The 22,599-nt window shown below is 38.2% G+C and overlaps 1 long non-coding RNA gene across 2 annotated transcripts in view; it reads right to left on the reverse strand.

Annotated features, from left to right (window-relative positions):
• Nucleotides 1–22,599, reverse strand: part of LOC121666558 — a 199,701-nt gene that overhangs the window by 12,999 nt on the left and 164,103 nt on the right. For both annotated transcript variants that reach the window (XR_006016690.1, XR_006016695.1), the window contains exon 3: nucleotides 13,828–13,927. This is a non-coding gene — a long non-coding RNA (uncharacterized LOC121666558). The remainder of the gene's footprint in view (nucleotides 1–13,827; nucleotides 13,928–22,599) is intronic.

The following is a 22,599-nucleotide window of genomic DNA, read 5'->3' on the forward strand; positions in this document are numbered from 1 at the left end:
AAAATCTGTCTGGAACTGGATAACAGACCTAAACCAGAAAAAACTTGGGGTTTTTTAAGATTAATAGTATATTACAAAATTAAAACAATATGTTTCCACCTATGATGATGTGAGAAGTGGGAAGTGGGAAGGGATATGATTTACTGCATACTTCAAAAACTTCCTCTGTGAAAATCCTTGCATACAGTACAGCAAGAACTTGTGTTGTTATGAACATAGGTAGAACAGGCAGAGAGAACAATATATTAATGAATAACAGCTCCAATTCTAGAGTCAGATCTTTGGCTATGTGTTTGGTGATGTTCAGAGAGCAGCAACAGTTATATTTGGCTTTCTAAATCTAAGTCAATTATGAATTCTAAGACTTGCTGTAAATCCCATCTGATATGTACAGCATTACAGAACAGAGATATAAATTACGACACTCTTATGTCTTAAACCTGCAAGATTTACATATATACAAGGAATATAAATTTTATTAGGTGTATTTCCTAAATCCTTTTCTGAAGAAGGGAATTCCTTCATGGATCAGACCTTAAGTACCACAACAGAACCTTCACTAAAGGCTTGGTTCATTAGAGTTCATAAATCATCAGTGGCTTCAATGTGTCTGACTAGTGCAATGGTGTAATGGAGCTTTGCTAATTTAACTGAAGTATCTGACCTGTATCTATTCCAGAGCCTTCTGCATAAGAGACTACCCAATCAAATAAAACTGCTTTAAGATGTGGTGTGTGTTTTAGTCCAAAGAAATTAATGGGATCACTTGGAGATGAAGTATCTGAAAGGCAATGAAACTATATTTTTCAAGTCCTTATCTCTAATGATAGGTTTACGATTTCACTGTCCTGTAGAGGCATCAGAGGCAGCAAAGACAGACTTATGTGACTGAACATATAAGCTGATCTGACTTTCCAGTGACTGATTGTGTGCACAGACAAAGCAATGATGACACAGTGTCAATCTCCTAACAATCCCATTGTAGCTGCAGAGCATTGTGCAAATATTTAGGAAAAAATGACAAAATCATATTAAGGATAATAAATATGCTTTCATTCCACTTCACAGTTGATAAATTATTAACAGCTTAACTTTTGCAGATGATGTGCCTATGCAAGGGAAGCATCACTAATTTTCAAGACTCTCTAGACTCATTACCTGGCAGCAGTCTCCAGGTGCTTTCCCCTGGTACCTGAGAACCATAACTCAACAGGATAACTGTCATGGCAGAAGACTAAAGGACACTTTAAAATATGTCATTAATTAATGAGTCCACGCATGGCACAGTAAATGCACTCTGTACAGTGACTGGAGGAAGAATTTATCTTTTTCTCGATGGAGCTTTTGCTCAGTGAAGTTACAAGGGAATTAAATATTCAGGACAACCATACTCCTGCATAGACCCTAAAGAGTATTATCGATGTCAAATATATAACTTAGTAGGTCAGAGCAAATGGTCTACTCATGTGACTGGAATATTCTGCTAATATTTTCAATAGCAATTGTTTATTTGAAACAGAGAATGTTTTTATTAGCCAGCAAAATATTAATCATAGTAGAAGATGTTCACAAAGCAATAAATATGCTGGAGGTTAAGTATAAAGTATTTCTACATCAATTTTATTTGGATATAAAATTCTTCATTTAGATTATCAAATAACACTGCTGTTGATTAATGCAACTATATGATTTTACATGCAATACTTCAAATTCTACTTGGCCTTTGTAAGAGATTGATTTCATATTCAAAATCAAGCTATTAGGTCAGATTATGTTGAGAAAGACAGATGGGTACCTACAAGGTGCAAAATACTCTACAGTCAAGTATCCTAAGTGATCTTCTTCAGCAGCCCACCTTTTAAATAGGGCAATAGACTAGATAGAGACATAAAGAATATTGATAGTAGCTTTGGAGAAAAAAGCTAAATGCTTGCAATTTATTCTTTGCTACCACCTGAGAATATAGCTGCCCAAAATCAAGTTTAGTAACACCCTATGTGGGAAAAAAATAATCTACCTCATGATAGATAAATTAGATAAGTATGTGTTGCAGTGACCGCTGCTGTCCACTGCCCAGGCCAGCTCTAGCGGTGCGCGGCAGGAGTGGGGAGCAGCTGGAGGCACAGAGCTTTAAGGCCGCTCCTCCGAAGCCTCTGCTCTACCCAGGGGAGCTAAGGCTCCAGACACTGTAGCAGTCAGCAGCCCTCGAGGAAGGGAAAGATAAAAAGTAGCAAGGAGGCTTGCCAGGGAAGGTAATCCAACTTTATTGAAGGGTATCCACGCAGGACAGGCAACAGTTGAAGGGCAACCATACCTTATAAAGGGGGGGGTTCAACAGGAGGAGTAGCCCAACTAGGGACCAATAGGCGGATCAGGAGGGAGGGATGTTGGAGGGAAGGACTCATATCTGGTCCAATGGTCTTGGTGGGTGGAGGGAGAGGGGTCACATGCCCCAATGGGGCGTCAAGGTTTAGGGGATTTCCAAGAGGGGCGGTATCCGAGTGGGCTGGGTCTTGGGGGACTGACGGGGACCATATAAGGGTAATTAGGGAGGGCTTTGGTGACAGACACAGAACAGTCCAGAACTCCGGGCGGGGTTTGGGTGATTGATAGGGAAGGTGCCAGAACAAGGGGAGGGGATAGCCATTTTTGGGAGCACCGGGGAAGCAGCTTGGATCTGGGACAGACCAACTGGGAACAGAAGTGGGGAAGGTAGGGATGAACCATTAGGGTACAAAGAATATACAAAATACAATAAAAACATTGCACCACCACAAGCATGATTTCTAGCATTTGCCATTGCAATCGGTGCAGGCAGCATGTCATGTCTATCAATACTTAGGGAACTAACATTACAAAACCATGAAATTAAGATGTAAAATTTTGAGACATGGCAAGGAAATTACTGGCGGTGCAGCCTTAATCAAAAAGGATTGTATGTATCACAGAGAAAGACTTTCTTTTAGATGTGTTTAACTTCTGTGTTCCACACTTCTTTCTCGTCCTATCACTTCTGCCTGTAAAGACAAGACAATCTCATGTTCTAAAAGTGCGTTTACTGATGTACTTTACTGGTTTATGGAAATATGAAGATGTTAGAAAGAAAAATGTGGCAAAGTATGTAAATTTGTTGCTCTAAATTGCATGGAAATCATTAAACACTAAGTATTTCTCACAAATGTCATTAATAAGTTATTCTTTTTCTGCACCTTTTTCATAATCTATACTTGCAAAACACTGCTGGTTAATTATATAATCTGAAAAGAGTGATAGAAGTTAAAAATCTTTAATCAAGAAAGAAAAGGAAAAAATAAAATGACCAAAATACTTTGTGGTTTGACCAGCATCATATCTTAAAGGTTCTTTTTCCTATGGAGATGAAAAAGAAAAAATAAGTCTAAACTTTACCAATTGCAGCTCCTATTTGAATAAAGAATGCAATAAAAGCCAAATATGTTTATTTGATTTCTTTTCTAAAATTACTTTGCTTGCTCTTGTATATATCATGTCTACCTCTTCAGATAACCAATTCTATGTGTTTTGAAGAAGTTATTTCTCTAGTTAATCAAAACAAATGACTTCGTTAAAAGCATACTACTAGGATATGAGGATATTTTTGTGTTAAATTGCTGTTACCAGCAAAAAAAAGTTGTGTTTAACCTTGATTTTTTGACAATTGGATAACTCATTATAAAGCAGACATCAAATCAGTAGAAAGACTGACATTCCCTGCTACTGACACTTCCCCTAATTAAAGTAATGATAATTTATTTTTTACTAAAATACATTTACATAAGTGAAATGAAACCATCAATGAATAGCTAAATGTAGACTTAAAATACTAGTGAACATAAAATACCAAAAATATGAAAAGCTATTCAGAGCAGTTAAAAATTCCGTATTTTCTAATACAAACACATACTCAAAAAACCCAGATATGAATAAGATGATGAACATGATTATAACTACCTTCTATGACTATAATTACAACATGAATACAACATAAAATTTTAAACAGATGCCAAAACACTTGTTAATCTAATAGATAACAATTGAAATTGTAAACACAGATGTATTGTTGACTTGTACTTCCATGCATCCTTCTAGGCTATGGAGCATAATAACACTTGTTGAAAAAGAGACACTACAAGAAAACAGTCCTTCTTATCCATTCATGCTGGAACTTACATCATTTCAGCACAGAAAAAAACGGAAAGAGATTTTGGTACAATATCAGTCAAAATAGCTGGAGAAAAGAACTTGTAAATATTTTAATCATTAAAGAAATGCCTTGTAACAGTAGAATGCAGAACTTGGTTGATTATTCTCTCCTTTTCTCTTCCTATGACACATTAGAATTGAAGCTTTGGGGGTTTATTAAAAATTTCATGTTCATTATGGGCTACCAGGAAACATTTTGCAGTCTGCATTATGCAATATAGACGTTCTGTAGATTTTTTGAAAGCATGTGTATATAGCAAAGTTTCTGGCCATTGAAAGGAGCTGAGCTATTCCTTTTCCCTTCTACATTTCTAAATAGACAAGCCTGCATACAAAAGTTAGAAATCTCATATCCAATTATACTAGGATTCTCTTTCATAGAAATATTTCAGCTGTCTCATCTCTACATCCTTCACTTGCTTATCCAGTCATGAACAAAAAATATATATATTTTTTAAATGGTCAAAGACATAAAATAGACTGTAGTCTGATTAATTAAGTGAAAAATACTAGTGCCAAGTAGTGGAAAAATGGCTGAGCATAAACCTAGAGGAAACTGAGAAGTTATTTTCACATCCTAATAGAAGTTTTAATGGTATGGAAAGTATAGGGTAAAACACAGCTGATACTCACTGGATGGGATGTAGCTGGCATGTTCAAAACCCATTCCACAATGGTTCCCCATACACACAATCTACAACCACGGCACCTGCACTCAAGCTCCACCCAAACAGAATGAAATAGTATAAAAGGAAGTTGAGAATGCGGAAAAGTTAGGGAAGACTCCATCCTGGCTACTGGGATCAGTAGATGGGCTGAACCTCTCTCTCCCCCATAGGGACGCCTATTGGGTAAGAACCACATCCTCTGTGCACTGAATACTTTTATTATGGATTAGAGCTTGTCTGTGCATTCCTTTGAATATATTTTTGCAGTCCGTTATTAATGCTGACAATCCTTGAATCTTAACCTCTCACAATTTTATATTAATAAAGAGTGTTATTCTGTAAACTGTGTGAGTCCTTCATGGGTGCTGGCAGTCTCTGGAAATGGGTGACATACTGGAACAAAGTGGAAGACACACTGAAAGGTCATAAGGTGGGAAGACCTGCTGAGGGGTCTCTCTTAGGTGTGTGTCCCTGAATACACAGCCCTCTGATCCAGCAGGACTGGTCACTGAAGGGTCCCCATAGCGGGACACTGACAGACTGGTCAGCCACAAAGGTTTCAGCTTTCCTGGGGTGCTGACAGTCAAATCAAACATGAAGGGTGCTGCTGCCTGTTCTGAGCTTCCCCTCCCCCTCCCCAAGACACTTGCCTCTGCCACGTGCTCTGAGCTCCTTTGTTTTAAGCGCGGGCAAAACAAATGTTACTCAAACTTTTTAGTAGCGTCTGATTGGCCGGTCACCCCGGGTCCGCCCCCAGTCCTCCCCTTTCCCCTTCTCCGAATAAAAGAGACAATGAAGGGAGGCCCCCGTGCTCTTTTGGCTCTGCTATCCTTCCTGTGAACATCTCTTGTTGTCTGTCTCATTTGAAAACTTCTAACTGCAGGAAACTGAGCGAGCAGGGAGCTGTATTTCTCCCTCTTTGCTTCTGCTGATGGTATTTGCTTTGCAGCTAATACAGGTACCGATTTTAGAGCTACTAAAGTGCTAGATCGCCCGTGCTACCTCTCTAGGCTGCTCGAGGCTTTCTAAGGCATTAAACCACTAGCCTAGCCGGTAAAAGCTGAAAGATACCTTCCACAGAAGGGTCAAGAAAATCTCCCCTTTTCACAAAAGACATACATTTTCATTTTGGTGTAAACCACAACAAGAATAAAAAGTGCTTAAAATAGTTTTCATTTTACCTGTGAAAGACCCAAACCAGTCCAGTCTCATGTTTAGACTTTAATTTCTTGGTTAAACGTACTAAACATTGCTTAGTACGGCCACTAGGGGAAAAGAAGCTGGAAAGAAAAGGCCAGAAAACAGAGAATTTCTGTGTCAACAAACATTCCGTATGCCTGCCATAGAATAAATCCTGTACACAGAAATTTAATATTCTAAAGGAGATGTTGCAATTTTAAAGGGAAGGAGTGTGACTGAATAAAGAATCAAATTAGCACCTAGAGACCTGTTGATGGTTTCTAATGAGGTTACGTCTATCACAGATTGCAGTCAGGGGATGGCAGGTTTGGAGATAAGTTTACAGTATGTGCATGACAGTTAACTATTTTCTTTAGTTGCTTTACTTCTAGTGGTAAAATAAACATTACTTGTGTCTGTTTTGTCAGTTGTACCCATAAGTGCTCACCAGCTTCTTGAGGGAAGTAATGCAGTATTTGATCTAGCCAATATCTACTAAAAAGCTCTGATTACAGAAGGAGTTGACACAAAAAATCAGAGAACTGGAAAATACAAATTCTATTTGATAAGTGAATGAGAAGGAGCGACCTGAGAGAGAGCAGTAATGACCCAGAAAGAGCAGTGCTTCCTTTCTGGTCAGGTATGAATCTTTACTTCTGAGGTACTGGGTCTACTGGAGTTGAAGATAATCCAAAGATTTCTACCTTTCAGAGGATTTCTCTGATTAAATTACAGATTAATTACACATATTCTAAGATATATCTCAGGTATTGAAATAGCTCCTGCTTTCAGCAGCAGAACTCATGCGAGGGTCAGTGACTGAAGGCTCCAGACTGCAAGAAATATCAATGGACTTCCAGTAGTTATAGTGGTGGATGGGCAGAGTTAAAATACACACACAAACAAAACCCACTATTCCATCACAAACAAAGGAAGTAAAACAGAAGTTGCAATTTTACTGTTCATTTGTCTGATGCCATCAGATGCAGAACATAAGTAAAGTTTGGCAGAAGTTCAAGGGCACTGGATTTTAAATTTGTAAAGGTTATGTAAATTTCTTTGAATACACTACAAAGAACGGTTACACATAACTCAAAATTGTAGTTGAGGGGATAATTGAATCTTCTCACCTACAGGATATTCTTCCGCTGTGCACAGGCTGTATGCATGTTCCAGTGTAGTGAATTATTTTAATTGCTTTTGACAAATTAAGATGCACTCTTTCATTGAGTCAGTCAGCTACAGCAGATTGGCTGAAAATGACAGACGACATGATAATGATAGCTAAGAAATTAGGCATACGAGAAAGGTTCTTTAAAACATACCCTGTAACTACTTTGTGTCACAGCAGCCTTTCTTGTCAACGTGAGCTTTATTAATCAACACAGACACAGGGAAACATCCTTAATAAATGAAAAGTGTGGAAGCTACCTGTTCCTTCGGAGCTCTATAGGACTGTTAAGAGGCAAAGAAGAATCAAACCTATATTTTCCATTTTAAATGAGAGCAGATGTACTGTTTTCAACAGTTAAGTATGGTTAGGAGTCAACTGAAAGCTCAACAGATTCTTTGCTTACTGCTTCTTCCTTGTTCTACCTAAATTTGTCTGGAAATGCTAACTGAAATCTAGAGGCATTCTGAAATTCTTGCATGTTAAAGCATTCTCTGTTCTTCTTATGAGCTGACAAGAGGAATTTCAGATGCATTGATCCACGGGGCTCTTTCAGACAAGATGGAGTAAGGTCATAAAAGGAGAGGAAAGAACACAGATCCTGTGCAAGCTGCTTAACATTACAAGAGAGAACAGAAAGAATACGACTATCTATTTGACCTTCCACTGCTCTTTGTCTCCTCATCTCTGGTGATACATATTAAAATAATTTTTACATATGTAATATGTTGTGGTGGTTTGACCCCAGCCAAGAGCCAAGCCCCACACAGCCACTTGCTCACTCCCTCACCAGCAGGATCAGGGAGAGAAGAGGAAAAGTAAAAGCTGGAAAACTCATGGGTTGAGATAATGAAAGTTTAATAGGGGGAAAAAAGTCCATGTACGCAAGCAAAGCAAAACAAGGGATTAACTCACTGCTTCCCATGGCAAAGCAGATGTCCAGCCACCTCCAGGAGAGCAGGGCCCCATCATGCTCAATAGCTCAATAGCTATTTGAGAAGACAAATATAATCACTAGAAACATCCTTCCCTTCCCCCTTCTTCCCTCACTTTATATCCTGAGCATGATGTCATATGGGATGGAATATCACTGTGGTCATTTGGGGTCACCTGTCCCAGCTGTGTCCCTCCCTCCCTCAGTCTCCTCACCAGCCAGGCCATACAAAAAGCAGAAAAGGCCTTGGCTTTGTGTAATCCCTGCTCAGCAATAACAAAAACATCTCTGTGCTGTCAACCCTGTGTTCAGCACAGATCTCAACACTGGACAGCATGAAGAAAACCAACTCCACCCCAGCCGAAACCACCACATATATACACATCTATTTTCTTTCTAGCATCAAGAAGTTATTAGGGGATGAATATTTATTGATGTAAGACTTTCAAGAAGCTCAAGTGAATTGTTTTTTTGAACAGAATGAATCAAACATTCTCTAGTTGTGTATGTAGGAAAATATACGTTTAATCTAACAGACAAAATAATTTCTAAGGTAAATATGTAAAAGCTGATGCTGGAACAATTATATCACTTTTTGTTAATAAGAAACTTAACCACAGAAAGAGCATACAAATGGCAGTGAATTTCCCTTCAGATGAGTTTGGAGAGAAGACTGTGTGAGAAAGAGGTAAGATGTTAAATCCTGCAGCTTGCTTGACTGCAACAAAACCAGAAAGCAGAGCATAATCATTTAATCATTTAGCAGGTCAAATTACAAGCAGGCCTGATTGGTTATGGACCAGACAGAGGAGTCTTGTTAAATCTTTCCAGGGTAGTGAGGTAGGTGACACAGCACTCATGGACTGCTTAACCACAACAAAACCTCTTAGTATTAAAGCATTGAATCACTTGTGGTGTGTTTCATGGGAAGGCTGAGAATTGTCCTGCTGCTCAGTGATTTGGAATGCTAATGGATTCCTGGAAACTGATTTCCAGTGCAGGCCTGCTACCAGCCTGATGAAAAGTTGCTCTGAAATTTAGTTGCTGCACAGCTGTGGAAGGATGAATATACTGGGCTGTATGTGTAATACTTATCACATAACAAACTGACGTGCTGAGTCACAGAAGCCTGTTATAAATCACGTTTATCAGGCACTTCTGCCCTGACTGCCTTTGCCCTGTAATTCCTTTCCACAGTCTGTTCAATCATGGAATACCAGGTTGGAAGGGAATTCCAGAATCATCTGGTCTAACCTTTCTTAACAAAAAACATGGTCTAGAAAAATTCACCCAGCACCTTGTTTATTTTAAGTTGCTTAAGCTCTTTTATAAATTTCAGTGAGTAAATCTTTTGCATAAATGGTTTACAAAGAAACAAGTTTTCTACATTAATTGTGGGATATATTGAATTGTGGAGTAAACAATGTGGATGTTTTGATGCAGATTTGAATGACTTAAAAAAAATTATCTGTGTCAAGGAAATAATCCAGCCATCCTTATAATATTCTAAAAAATCTGAGGGATAGTTTTTGTTAGTACCTTTACTCAAACCCACCATATTTTCACTTTGTATTTGTCTTACATGTCAAGCAAAGTAACGGTCTCAGAGCCCAGTTGGTCTCATGACCAAATGGGAGAAAAGGACATGGACCATGACTTTCCCTGTAGGGGGAGAAGAACAAAGAGCCAGCAACAATGTATTCAAGCTAGGAATAAATCCAGAACCTTTCTGCCTGGCCATGTGCCCAGCTTCCACCAGCTTCCACCCCAGCAAGGGGGTCAAGATTTCTCAAGAATCCAGTTGTGGGAAAAGTAGGAACATTTGCTGCTCTGGCTGCTAACAAAAATCTGGCGTCAATACCTTTCTTTGATCCTGCAGTTCATTAATAATAATTTTCTTCTGTAGAGAACAAAAAAAACCTCAAAACTGTGCAAACTAGAATATTTTTTTTCCTATTCTGGATCATTTTGTTAAATCTTTACTAAAGAGTAATCAAAGACTATTTAGAAGGCTGTAGAAACCAGATTGCAGTTCTGGTGTGTTACACATTTTATTAATACTAGTGGTAAACAATTAACAACACAAGTGTTTTAATCAACAAAAAGAAAGCAGGTGCTACAGGAAAGATTGACTTCTCAGTGAGAAGTGACTTGCACAAAATCACTCAGTCACTTTGCTGTTGCATCCAATCATAAACATAGGAATCGGATAGGAAAACCACCAGGAGCAGAAGGCACCTACCTGAATTTCCAGTCAATGTATTATGCTAGTCTTTCTCTCAGCATCATAGTTTCTTATAAAAAGCAGGAAAGTGTTTCTCAATTGAAATTTTATCTTGTCTCTTTTAAGTCAACAGCAAAATTTTCATTCACTTAAGCAATGCAAATATCAGGCTTGATTGTCCTAAGTAAATTAGCTATAAGCACTAGAGTAGCACAATCTGACCTTCACATGTAAAGTGCATATATATGAACTTTCCACAGATAAATTAATTGGAAAAATGATTAAGAGGAAAAATGGACTTAGCATACTTACATCACCCCTGCATTATGCTAATACTTTTTGCCACAGCAACATCAATCTGATGAGTCATTAACACACTCTATCTCTGAAGTGATGTACAGTAGCACTGATGATATGTTAGTTTAAATCATTGTCAAAATGGTACTACTGTAATGCTGCTACATTCATGATTTGATCTAATGTATTGCTGGAGAAGCACCATGCTGATTACATGCCAATGTAATACATTATTTTCCTGTCACTGTGTGGATACCTGAGGATATTATGTAGAATAATCCATGGAAAAGGAAGGAAGGCAATCTGACTGAAAAAATCTCTTAGAGAAGAACTTCTTTAAGTATTCATTAAAATGGTGTCTTCTTATTTAGCCACAGAGCATTTAAGGAAGATAATTTTGCCATAATCAAGGATAGAGACATATAAGTTCTCTAAATTCTTTTTGCAAATAAGACAGTAAGAAATTAAAGAGTGATGCTGATTTATATTTTTATTTATCTACAAAGCAGACCAAAAAAAGAATTAAAAGCACATGAGCTAGATTAGTGGAAACTGAGGTAGTTAACGAGTGACCCCCAAAGACACCTTACACATTGGCTCTTTGGACAATACAAAGCACATGGCCTTGGCATGCAGGTGGATAGCTAAGGGCTGTCAAGAGACATTTCTCCTTACCCCCAACCTGGTTAACTCAAACAATTTCTCTCTTCCGGACTTCTCAATGAAGCAAAACAGCAATATGTTGAGGTGCTTCAGATTCATACGTAAGCATGTGGGAGGAGGATTAACAAAGGTCTCTGACTCTGTTTGGAGCAAGCTGTTTGGAGACACTTTGAATTCCTACAGGGGATGCTGACCCAAGAAAGCCCTAAAGCTTTGGTATTTTCCTTTCCTCCCAGGAGACCAAGGACTTCATATTTTTTGACAAGGAAAGTCTAGAGACTTGAATGACCTTTCTTGAGAGGATATCCACACAAGTTTCTAATTCAGGCAAGAAAAACTCCCTGGAGCTCCAAACTTTGGGCGTTCTGAAATTCCTGACTTCTCACGTCTGTATTTTTATAAGCAATTATCTGTCATGAATCACTTTTTTAATACCTTTTTGCAATACTTTTGCCATCACTGCCTGTCAAAAAATGTTAAGAAAAAAAAATCCTCTTTTTAGATGTCCCTTCCCCAGATGAGTTCCCTGTGCATGTTCAATGTGCAAAAATCATTAAAAAGTCTATGACTTACTGCTGACACAGTCGTCTCTAGTAGTCTCTGCCTTAAAATTCAATGTGCTTGCTTCTATCCTGCTGCAAGGGTCAATACCAAAATAATAATAAGAAAATCAAAAGTAGGTATATTTGCATTTCCTGGTACAGCTCATCAGGAACTAGTCACAACCTCAAGAGCTGCTCAAGCTCTGGGAGGCCACAAGGTCAGACTTCATGGCAAGCTGAACTATTCAAAGCTAGTGACTTATATTCCCCATTTTTATGCTAAAAAAAAAAAAATTAAATCCAAATATGAGTCACTCTGTAGAACAAAGTGTTTGAGAGAGAAGAGAAGCTTTTTTCTCTTTCCAGGCCTATTCCTGCTTTAGTATGTTTGGGTTTCTGCTTCCTGCAACAGTTTTCAATAGTCTCATGCCTTTACTGAAGCCTTTCTTTTATAGAAATATGTCACTGTAGAGAATTTCATTTTAAAATATCATGAGAGTCTAAAGCTTCCATTCCTACTGCTATGGTCACTGCTACAGTGACCTGTGACCCCAGTTAAAGCTATTTCAGACTTTCTTGTTCCCTTGTAGCCAGAACAGATGTTAAGGCAGTAGAGCATTGTTTGTGATACCTTTTAACTTATTTCTTAAACACCTGTTTTTCAATCAGACCAAGAAGTATCTTTCTCTTCCATGGGGAAGTTGAGGTGGCTGTCTCTTAGAGTGATTGTGGAACTTATAGGAAGCGACACTAGAGATTCAGGATGTGGGAATATTTCTATTTAGCAAGTAATCATCAATCATCTTCTGCTGTGCTGGTGGAAGTGACATATTCTGTATGAGATGGGAAATTAATGTCTTCATCATTTTCATATTGAACATTTTCAGGAACTTCCACAAAATTAGCAATGTTAGTCCCTAGTTACTGGCCAGATTTGGGGTAGATAATTGTGCCTTTCTAACACAAAATTAATTCTTATGTTTCATCTATGTACTTTTACTTGCTGATCTGCTTAGTGCTCTCTTGTAGTTGGCTGGGTGATTATTGTGTTCCCTGAAAAAATGGCCACCTGACAGCAGCAAAAAAATGATACTTAATGTAATTCCACAAAGGTTTTACTTAAATTCTTTCTACTTCTGAGACTTGCCTGAGATTATCTCAAACATAGAGTTCAGCCTAAAGACCATTCTAAAACCAAGAATATTTTGCTTCAAACACTCTTGGCTCTTACATTTCTACAGTACGGCTCCAATACACTTCCCAGTTTATCTAATAGAAGACTGAAACCAATCAAAAAAATCCCTTAGAAAAAATGTAAATAATTGGCACAAGTAAATAGTAAAATTTGCTACATTCTAGGTTCATCGGGAATGTCTATGAAAAATTGCCTGACAAATATATTATTGTATTAATCTGTACATATTCCTGAAATATGACTTCTGCTGTTTGAGAAAAAGGATAAGGAAGAAGCAGGGGGTTTATACCCTTGGTATCTCCTGCCTAATATGCTGTCACAAATTTGACTGCTTGAGTTAGTGGTACACATGTCAGTGGGGATCCCAACCCAAAGTTTATTTGATGTCTCTGCAATTCCTGCTGCTCACACAGGATGCAGTGACTAGAATAAAGACTCACAAAAAACAGTCTGCTGTGGATTAGCTATAAATATAGAACTGTTGTTACCTGTGTATAACTTTCTTTATAACAAAACCGAGCAGACAGCTTGACAGTCTAGCAACAGTGCAATAGGTTATTACACAGAAATCCACGTGTCCTGGGTTCCTTACTAAAACAAAGCTATTCATTCCTTCTAAAGCCGAACAAGGAATTTATTAGTGGAAAATAAATACTTTAAAACTTCTCTCCCTATCGAAAATCTCTGTCTCTCACACATTCACTGTGGAGTTTTTCCCCAGAGTAATCAATACCTTGGTCTTCTTTCCCACTGCGAAGGAGTAGATGTATCTTCTTACTTCGAAACTGAGTGTAACACAAAGCTTCTGTATGCACAGTCCTTAGAAGTTCCATCTAAAACAAGAAGGCAAACAAGAAAATGATGAGAGTTACATTCAACCACAAATCTTTCCGATAGATGAGATCTGTGCAAAAAGCATGCTCTGAATGAAAAAAAAAAAAAAAAGAAAAAGTGAGATGTCTTGCATTATATAGGAAGAACTATTCAAGGTTTCTCTAGCCAGATATTAATTCCATTCTTTACCAACTGCTGATAGTGGTTGCCTAAGGAAGAATTTAAGACCAGGACAAGTATACAGGGATATTTATCAAGTGTGTTCTCCATAATTTGAGAGTCTGTGAGTTAGTCTTGCATTTTTGTAATTCAGGCTTAAAAAGAATTCAATGAAATGTTCCTAGCCCTGAAGGGAAAAGGGAGAGCATTTCTAATGAATACTTATCAGAAAAAAAATAAATTAAAAAGAAGAAGAAAAATACCCCCCAAACATCCCCACCTGCTCCCTAAAATATCCTAGCCAACCAAACCAACCAACACCCAACAACCAAACACCCAAGATTACATAACAGAAAGGAAAGATGTCAGGGTCAGAGTAAACCTAAATATTGTCACTTTTTTATAAAATAAGAGAGGAGTGAGGGGAGGGATATTTTGCATCCGGATGCTTCTTAATCCTCCACAGATTCCATTTTTAGGTAAGAGTGCTTGCTACGTACAGCACCATTTTTGACAGTAGGGGAAACAGCATTCATCATTTGCTGCTTCCCTAATCCAACAGGCAGAACTAAGGAGTTGCAATAACTGAATAAACTGAAACAGTACACCTCAAGAACACCAAGAAGTAGCACTGATTTAGTTTTGTTAAAAAAAAGACACTTCCTTCCATTGTTATGAACATAATGATAGTAATTTTACTCTTCCGTTATTTTCTCCATGTATGGAATATGACTCAAACTTTTAAGTCTAGGTGAAAGAAGGAGTATTTTTAAATTGCCAGTGGATGTGACCCACCTTTTTTTCCTGAAGCTGGATTTCTGGAGCAGGAATCTACAGGAAGCATATTAGTCAAAGCAATATTCTACTGTTATGAAAGGAAGAGCCAAACCTAAATGCTTTCTCCAAGAAAACAAATAAAATTATACCCACAACAGGAAAACATCTAATATGTCTGGTTTTATGTAAAGATTTTCTTGCCAGGTTTACTTCCTCCAGGAGACAACAAAATAATTGCTGCACATCAGCTTTCTAGTGCTGCTCAAACACAAGTATCCCTGCAGCCTGCTACTGTATGTACAAATTATTTTGTAAATATTTAATGTATTTCTAATCATTAAAAAATCATAATTAATCAAGGGGAAGGTTTTTTGGATCAAATTGAGAGTAATTTAAAAAAGGTATTTTTTTAACATTCCGGTTCTTTAAAAATACTTATTTTATTGTATTCCAATCAGTATATGCAAATGTTTGCTTTAATTAAAGTAGCACTTATCTATTTACTTAAATTTTTGCAGTGGTTGCTGCTTTAAATCTGCCCTTCCATACAGAGCACCAAGGGCATTTCAAGTTTATTGAATGAACAGGCATTACAGGCTGATTTCCATACAGTGTTTTTACCCTTGTGAGGGAAGACATTACTTAAATTAAATGATGCCAATGTCAATACCATGTCATGGACCTTACATTTGTGTCAATGAATAATAATGTTTGGTGCAGGGTGGAAAATCTTCAGCGTTGTTTCTAGTCACTACAATTATTACCTAAAAAAAAATAATGGTCAAGTTCTGCTCAATCGAATTTTATGGCTATCCTCGCTTGCCCTGTGGCTGCTGCGCTGCCTCTGAAACGTCGGGGTACTCCAGGCAGGCCTTCCTAAAGCTTGGTGTGCAGGGACATCTAGCGGCACAAGGATTGCAAACCTAAGGACAGGCTGATTATTCCAGAGCCTGTGACTCCTTCAGGAGACCCAGAGAGGGGCGACCAAGGAAAAGAATGTGAATTCTTCCTGCTTTCAGGGACTCTAAGGAAGATCAGGAGCCACTTGTACTGTTAGCTTCAGATGCCCTTTCACCAAACGACCCTTGTTAAGAAGGTAACAGAGAAGAACCTTGCTAACATTTAAACCTGTCATGTTGCTCTAATTTCTTGTATCAGTGAACAAGTCAACACGTGGCACTGCTGAATCTGCAATCCAGGACTGCTGCTATTTATTCTAATGACAAGTGTCTGCTTTTCATTACTTTATGTCCTTTTCTACACAGGTTCATATCATCAAAATAACTGAACAAATTCCCTTAATTAGTTTTAAAATATGACTAACTTTAGTCATGTTTTGGTTTTTTCTTTTCTTTTGGAGAGAAACATTGACTGTGAAATGACTTCTAAGTAGGCAAAGTTTGTTTATGCCTCTCTGTTTGAATATATGTGTTACTAAACAATTGCACTACATGAAGCATAAAGGGGTGATTAATTTATCCTTAGTTTGTGAAGGTAGAAACAGCTGAGAATTTGCTCCTTTGAACTAGACTTTTAGGATAGTTCTGACTCCCTCAAAGGCAGTACTTGATTTTATTGTAGGTAATTTTTTTATGCTGAAAGAACAGAACTGTCATTTCTGGACAGCAGTGGTTACACATTTTCTACATCTGATTGTAGCTTACTGCAAACAAACCTCACTGACATAAGGTGTCTCTCTGACTTTAGTGATAACCTGGTTTTAAATTAATATGGAACATACCCTGGGGCGTCAAATTATGCTAAGCCTTTTGACTGTAGGGAATAATAGGAACAAAAAAGGAAAAAATAGACATAATATATATTCATGTGAGCATATCAAATATTTCGACTGATTTGAAAAAAAGTGTTCAACAATGAAATATTTATTATGAGCACACAGAGAAAGTGAAAAAGAGAGAGAACACAGTTATGTTATGACCAGTTCCTTTATGTGCACCAAATAATTTAGGCTACATCAAAAGATAAGCAGATACTACTAAAGATATGATTTTGAAAGCCCATTTATATTATTAACACACTTTCCTTCTGCCATGCAAAATTTTCTGTAATCATAAAAGTTTCGCAATGTTAGAATGTAAAATTATAGGAAACAAAAGCAATGTAAATGGAGATAAGAGCCTGCACAATCTGTACTGATTTCTTGTAAATTTATTGAGATTATTTTACTGAATTAAGAAAATCCAAACAATAGTTTGGGGTGGGGTTTTTTTTTGATTTTCCAATTGCAAAAAATATAGTCACCATTGTCCTGTAAAGGTTAGTTCTCATATTACACAGCAAAAGGCTCCCAATCAGATTATTTCTATTGCCTCTGATTTTCACATTTTCAAAATGATGATGTTTTCTGGGAAGATACATCAGAAATTATCTTCAAAATTTGAATTATGAAGACCAGTCATTGATAAATCTACAATTCATAAAAATCCATAGCATCTTCAACTTCCAATATTGCACTTTTTCTGTAATATTCCTGTGTTGGTTTTGCATGGCCTGGTTTTTGGTAGCGGGGGCCACAGAGGTGGCTTCTGTGAGGAAGCTTCTGGAAGTTTCCACCATGTCCAGCAGAGCCAATCTCTGATGGCTCTGAAAGATGGACATGCTGCTGGCCAAAACTGGGCCAATGAGAGAGGCTGGTAAAGCCTCTGTGATGACATATTTAAGAAGAAAATCAAAATAAAGTGTGTGCAGTTTTTTCTAGTCAGAGAAGAGGAAGTGAGAACGTGTGAGGGAAAAAACAACATGGTGACACCAAGGTCAGTGAAGAAGGAGGGGCAGGAGGTGCTCCAGCCACCAGAGCTGAGATGCCTCTGCAGGCTGTGGTGAAGACCATGGGGCAGCAGCTGTCCCCCTGCAGCCCATGGGTCCATGGGGGATGCAGAGATCCACCCGCAGCCCATGGGGAAGGTGCTCATGCTGGAGTGGGTGGGTGCCTGGAGGAGGCTGTGATCCAGTGGGAGACCCGGTGGAGACAGAGGGCCCTTGCTTCCAGTCTGGAGCAGCCTGTCTTTGGAGGACTGCACACCATGGAAAGAGACCCATGGCACAGCAGTTTTGGGAGGGCTGTGTGCCCATGGGAGGGGCTCACACTGCAGCAGGTGCGGTGTGGCTCCTGCTCCTGAGAGTGGACCCACGCCGGGGAAGTTCACGGAGAACTGTCTCCTGTGGGAGGGACTCCACGGCCTCACAGGGGAAGACTCCTCTCCCTGAGTTATGGAAGAAAACCTCAGGTAATGAACTGACCAAAATCCCCAGCCCCGATCCCCCTGTGCTGTCTGTCAGTGGGAAGGAGGGAGGGGTTGGGCAAAAAAGGTATTCTTTAAGGACTTATTTTTACATTTCATTATCCTGCTCTGATTTTGTTAGCACTAAACTCACTTTGTGTCTTTAAGATGAGCTTGTTTTGCCCTTGGGGTGTTTTCTCCCAGTCCTTATCTCAACTCCTGAGCCCTTCATCAACTTCTTTTTCTCTCCTCCGCCCAGCTGTGGCAGGGGAGGGTAAGTGAGCAGCTTATGGGTGCCTGCCATTTGGCCAGTTTCAAACCATGACAATTCCTAATAATTCTTTCTTGCATCTGGTTGTGAAAAAAATTCATCCTCTAATTTTAATACAATATTAAATGCTCCAGAGCTCCATCTTTCATATTAAACAGCCATTTTTCTCCTTGATAATTCATTATATACCTGGCATCAACAGGCAAATATTTTATTCACATGCAGAAGAAATCTCTGACAGCTGATTATGCTGTCATATTTTCCCCTGTAACTCAACTTATCAAAACATTAGCCAGCATTCTTGTGAATCACCATGGCAATAGTCACCAGATGTAGTATATGCAATGAACTAATTTTGGATAATAAACTAGAAGCTACTTCAGGGGAATTAGGATTGTGAAGGACTGCTGTTTCACACATACCGTGATTAGTCTATATGAAAAAAGTAGATAATGGCCAAGAAATCCAAACAAATATGATATGCATATGAATGGTATGATATGATATATGAATATGAAGTTCAAATGAATTTGATCAAGATCTGTACCTCAGGTAGTTTAACAAATTATTTAACTACATTCATTGTCTTCAACATATATTCAATTGAGCAGAGTGCTCCAATCAGTATTATATAAAAACAGATTCTCTTCTGATGCTTGGAGCTGAGCATCACCACTGTTGTCCATGTTACTGGGAAGAGAATATGATACAAAACACTGAATATTTGATTTTTGCTTAAGTAACATTTGTATTTGTACAGCGATGGAAATATTTAACAGTCATTTGCACTACCATGTGACTGAGTAACTGAGACCAGATGCAATACTCAGATAATGGACAGGTGTTGGGTGAAACTCAGCTCTGTTGCAGGAAAACTAGCAAGTTGTAACCAAGAGTTCTTCCTCCATATTTGAGAGAAGAAAAGCAGTGATTTATTCTAGCTGTTCTATTATGTACAAATATTTACGAGATCACTATGGCCCTGGCTGCAACAAGTTCTGCAGTGTCCATCCTATCCCATTCCTCTCCCTTCCCCTTCTGGGACTGGGGAGTGAGGTCAGGATCACTTCTGCTTCTAGGTGGCAGTGACTTTGGATAAGGTTTGGGATCAGCCTTTATGGGTCTCCTCCTCCCATGAGGGCTGTGCTGGAGCTCAGCCCCTTAGCCCTGGCCATTGCCTGGCCTGTGCTGCAGGGATACCCTTTGTTGATCCTTGCCTTCCTGACTTATCAGACATTGCTTGGATAGTCATCCTGTGGCAGCTCTGGTGGGACCTGCTCTTCTGTCCTTGATAAGGGCTGCAGGATTATATTCCACATCAGGACTCTGCAACACCCCATGCAAGGTGCATAAATGTGTATGTCCCTGTGAGAGAGTGAAAGAAGGTGACACAGAAATGTTGCTTATAGCACTACTCTTTACCTGTACTGAACAGACCTGAGCCAGTGGGAGGAATTGTGGTAATTTCTGTCAGCAGCTGCTGGGTAAAGAGGAAAATTACTTGTTTCCGGTCTCTGCAGAAGCCTATGGGCAAATGGCTAACTAGTCATAAATGGAAAAACCATGAATGGAAATTTTCAAAACTTCCAAAATTCCTGTTTTGAATTTTTTTATAAGCTTTTTTCTCTATTAAGGAGCAATAATTTAAAATTATTTCCTTCCCATGGAGCAAATTTCTGCACAGCTTTACTCTTTACCTAATCTTTACCAAAAAAAAAGCCCAGATATTCTGAAATTCAAGCCCAGACCTCTGAATAAGGTCTCCATAGCTCTTTGCTGTTTGATTAAATGAATCATGGCTCTTGCTTCAGTGTGAAGTATGAATAATGTATATTCATTTCCTAAAATCATCAGTTATGTAAAATAACTTGAGGGTGTGGATAGTGTGGAGGAAGCGTATCCCAAGACACTCAGCACTGGCCTGGTTTTACTCTGACTGAAGTTAGTGAGAATTTTCCAGAGTTTAACAAGAGCATCAGTAAGTTAACACAGCTTCCTTTAAAAAGTCTTTTCCTTAGTACTTCTAAGCCGCTTTGAAAGCCTGAAATGAAAAAACCCTTTAGAAGAGCAAAACTGCTGTATTATCATTATATTCAGACTGCTTTACTTAAAAAAAAACAAACAAACAAAACTGTTTAAAAGAAACCCTGTTCTCAATGACTTGGAAGAGTTAGGGCTTCCTGAGAAGAGCGGTGTAAGTAAAGTTTAATTAAAAATTCATAGGTTAATATTTCTGTGTTTTGAGAAAATGGGGTTATACAAATCACCCTTTATTTTGCATACAGGAAAAACCTTTTAATCTGATATAATCTTCTGAACATAAATACTGCTCTTTTTTAATTTACATCAGCAATAACAATATTTTTTTTTTCTATGAGGATCTCAACAGTGGCACAAAAAGAATTAGAATAAATGTCATGCTGTAATTTCAGAGGTGATCAAAAAGTTAATATTAATACATAATGCTGAAACCACTATTTGGATTTCTGAATAACGTCTGAAGAAAGCACAAGGAAATATTTCTTTCATTTGTAATAAGCCTTAGCAATGGTATTTAAAAAAATCTAGGAAGATGGTTGAAGTTCAAAAGAAATTAAAGTCTGAGGTTTGAAGTACTGCAGGTTAACATGATTGGATAATGAAACTCTCTTAAATGTAAGAAAAGTATTAATCTGAGCTGCATTTTCTTGGTTTTTCCCAAGTTTTAGCCATTTCCCATAATAGTATTTCCAAGCTACATTAAACTCTGCTGTTAAATTTGTGTTTTCTAATATGATAGCCAGCAACCTTAGGGCTGGATGGGAAGGAGAAAATTGCATAGTTCCCAGGCTGCTCCCTTGTATGTGAAAGGGAACTATTTTAGAGGGCTGGTGGGTGTACTCCTCTCTTAAAACACTTTCATTTGGACAACCTTAATTTCACTCAAATACCATAAGCAGTACTTATACACAGTTTATATGAACACATAGTTTATTCATGAACTAACTGCCATAATAGATAGCTTAGACTAGCATGCCACAAAGTTCAACATGAGTACACTCACTGCTTTTAGTGCAGGCACCTGATGAGAGTCACTGAAGGCCAAAGAGGTCATGAAGTTGTAGATGTCTGTAGTTCCACAGTATAGACACATCATCAGAATTGCTGAGTTGCTGTCTTTCAACTCTTTTACTCAGGATTTAATGTATGTCAAAAATGGCAATTTTTTCTCTCAAATCCCGGTGTTACTAATAACAGTTTACCAATTTCATTTGTGTCACTCAGTTGGTTTTGGGTTTTTTTTATCTTGAATGTCTTTAATTTATGAACAGTCAGTATTACAGCTTATTATTTTTATAGAATCCAGATCATTTGCAATTAAGGCACCTACATCTGTGCAGATTCCCATGAAGTGGAGACAGTGTCAGGAGAGGAACACAAGTTTTTAAAACCAAAGTCACTTATTTAGTAGGATAACTTTAATGAGGATCCCAAGAAAACTGTACAAGAGACACCACTAGGAAGAGGTGTCTTAAGCGGCTGCAGTACTTCCTCAGGAAATGAGTTCCTTCTCATGCTTGAATGACCATCACTATCTGCAGAGCATGAGAAGGTGCAAAAGCAGATAATGGGAGAGAATTACATCTTTGTTAATATTGCCCTTAAATTTTTAATTAGCAGCAGAAGAAACCTCTCTGAAGTTATCTGTCATCTCCTACCCCTCGTTTTCTTCCCTAGTAGCAGGAATTAGAGTTGCCTTCTTGCCTCCACACCAATTTTAGAAGACACTACACGTTATTTAAAATACGTCTGTCTCCTCACAGCCCTCTTCTGCCACCCACAACTATTCCAACTTGTACACTTTACTTTCCATTGTTCCCTACTAATTACTCTTACCACACTGGAAATCAGCTGACCTTCTTCCTGCCCAGAGACATTTCATGTGGGTTGCATTTTCCCTGTGTAACTGATCAATTTTTGTAAGGCCCAAACACAGAACATAAAAGAGAAGCACTAAGGACTTGTGCATGTATTTCAAAGTTATACAATAACTGATCAGAAGTAAGTAAATAAGATGTCATTCTGCTGCCAAGGGTTTTGTTCTCAGAGGGCAAGTTAAGTGTGATGGAACCCAGTAAAACAAGATCTAAAATTTATTTACTCGTAGGATGAGTACAAGAGTTAGATAGCAATTCTTATTCTATCTCATATTTGCACACACATAAGTCTGCATAGGCTGCCC

The sequence above is a fragment of the Corvus kubaryi genome, unplaced genomic scaffold, assembly GCF_017639235.1.
Source record: "Corvus kubaryi isolate FWS band 111438036 unplaced genomic scaffold, C.kubaryi_AGA036_p1.0 132, whole genome shotgun sequence".
Lineage (NCBI taxonomy): Eukaryota > Metazoa > Chordata > Aves > Passeriformes > Corvidae > Corvus > Corvus kubaryi.